Source organism: Babylonia areolata, chromosome 8 (genome assembly GCF_041734735.1).
Source record: "Babylonia areolata isolate BAREFJ2019XMU chromosome 8, ASM4173473v1, whole genome shotgun sequence".
Lineage (NCBI taxonomy): Eukaryota > Metazoa > Mollusca > Gastropoda > Neogastropoda > Buccinidae > Babylonia > Babylonia areolata.
Genome location: NC_134883.1, coordinates 35,937,489 through 35,939,988, shown reverse-complemented (window position 1 = coordinate 35,939,988; position 2,500 = coordinate 35,937,489). Strand labels below are relative to the sequence as shown.

At 41.0% G+C, this 2,500-nt stretch overlaps 1 protein-coding gene across 1 annotated transcript in view; it reads right to left on the bottom strand.

Annotated features, from left to right (window-relative positions):
- The window catches only part of LOC143284768 (metabotropic glutamate receptor 3-like), a 269,000-nt gene that overhangs the window by 222,885 nt on the left and 43,615 nt on the right, over nt 1-2,500 (bottom strand). The window contains exon 3 of the mRNA XM_076591738.1: nt 1,700-1,755. The gene's annotated coding sequence lies outside the window, so the exon portion shown is untranslated. The remainder of the gene's footprint in view (nt 1-1,699; nt 1,756-2,500) is intronic.

The following is a 2,500-nucleotide window of genomic DNA, read 5'->3' as shown; positions in this document are numbered from 1 at the left end:
AGGAGAGTGAGAGAGAGAGAGATAATACACACAAAAAAGAATACGAAACGAAAAAAGTGTACTATCCACAGGGACTACTGTATTGTGATGGTGAATCAAAACAAAACAAAAAAAGATGTTTTCAGAGGAACGGAAGAAGATTTCGGAGAAGACATTTGAACAGGAGAACAATGGAAATAAAGAACAACACTTGTAATCCAAATGGTTGCCTTAATGACGGGACACTACAGACTCTGTGGGAATGTTCCCCCCTCTGACATAGCAGCACGAGTATGAAAGTTGCATTCAGACTCCAAAAGACAGGAGAGAAAAAAGCGATTGAAATTTCTGGCACATAATTTCCAGCAGGTGGATAATACTGTTCATGACTGAAAGATATTTCCGTGTCCCAACAGGAAGGAAGCAGAAGAGATGGGGAGGGGGACTAGAAAACTGCTGAGGTCTTTCATCATGGTGAAGAGGTCACAAGGACCGTCAACGTCTCCCTTCAAGCAGAAAAGAAAGGTGAGGAATCACCAGTCAATGAGCTCGTGCCAGATTATTCACACTTGCCCTTGAGCTGCAGAGACAGATGTGGACATCAGTCAACACACTCAGGCCAGGATACCCTGCCCCGCCCCTCAGCTATCGTGGTTCTCCCTCCTCTCTTGAGATATCACGAACCTTCGAGAAACTTCTGAAAGACTGTCGACAACTCAGATACTAGAACGTGCATCCTCGGGTCTCCCCGAACCTGTGGCAGTACTCTAGACAGAGAAAGATTGTGTCCTGAGGGAGAGAGGCCCCGTCAGCTGGTCATCTTCATCCACAACCTCTGGGTCCTTTGAGAGGGAACAAGTATCCTCTGTCCTGGACTGGAGGAAGCCATCTGTGCTCTATTCGTTCACTCTCTGTCTCTGTCTATCTGTGTCTCTATCACTCTCTCTCTCTCTCCCTGTCTCTGTTTCTTTCCCTCTTTGTCTCTGTCTCTCTCTTTCCTTCTCACTGTCTCTCTCTGTCATTCTCTCTCTCTCTCTCTCTGTTTCTTTGTCTCTGTCTCTCTCTTTCCTTCTCGCTGTCTCTCTCTGTCTCTTTCCCCTTCTGTTTAGCTTTCCACTTGACTATCCAGAGATAGAAGAATATATATTACGAATAATTATCAAAGGAAGCCAGCTTATTTTTGGACAGTCTGTTTCTTCAAGAATTGCAAGCATTGTATGTAATCATGCCATATGTTTATAGAAGAAAATCAAAGGCAACAGGTAAACGAGTATTAATGCAAAATCAGAAACATTTTTGAATGTGTATACACTGGGCTATGGCCTCTGAACAACTGACTCTATTTCTCTAGGAAAAATATGAGTGACTGCGGGCATCTGGACTAACGTGATTATAAAAAGCATAGCAGTATCTCGGTGGTATACCACACACGTTCTTCTACACATTTATTTGCTAGTTCAAAGACATGCAGTTCCTCTTATTTTTTCCTGGATTCAATTAACACTACCTGACTGCGACCCTTAGATTAATCATCTCGTTCTGCTATTTTCTTACATCTTTCTGTCCTCCCGTCTCCTCTCATTCACTCACATGTCCCCCTTCTCTCTCTCTTTGTGTGTGTGTGTGTGTGTGTGTGTGTGTGTGTGTGTGTCTCACCCCCACTCAAGTATCAGCGCCTGTGTGCCTATCGAAAAGAGCAGAAAGGTCCAGCAATGCTTACCTCGAGAAGAGCTCTTGGATGGGTACCAGCGAGTGGAGCGAAGGATCAAGTCAGCTCTGCAAGCAGAAGACAGAAGGTCTTTTTTCAAAGCAGCAGACGTTCTTTCTAAAGATGTATCAGACACACACACAGGACCAGAGACAACATAGGAAATAATATTGCTCTGAAAGGTATGTGTTCAGTAAATACTGTGATGAAGCAGAAAAAAAGAATCTAATCCTCAAAGCTCACGTCAAGCATTAACAAACTCAATATTGCCAGGAACAGTAAAATTGCCTCTTTACAATTTTATTCCTTTTTATTATTATTGTTTAATTCCAGATTTATTAATTTGTTTATCTATTTATTCATTATCTATTTAAATATTCATTTATTTATTCATCTATTTATTTATTTACATATAAACTGTTTATCTATATTTGCTCCCAGACTTTGCAGTCATTATTTTGCCAGCTGCGAAAGTAAACATTTGAAGATTTCAGTGCAGCACGTTTTGTAGAGAACTGGTGTATGTGTGCTCAAAGGAGGCAAAAAAGTCATTTTAGCTGTAAGTAAGATGATTAGATTTGCAAATGTTGCCTAGTTATACTTTTGGAGTTAAAAGACATTTGTGTTTTCTCAAATTTTATGTGACATTGTTGTGCATTTGGAAATGTTTGTTCTGGGCATGAAAAGTTTATTTTGCAGTAATCCTCCATACTCCAATAGGAGTGAAAGGATAATTAAAACTTGAAACTTGAAACTTGTGTGTGTGTGTGTGTGTGTGTGTGTGTGTGTGTGTGTGTGTTTACGCGCGCGTGC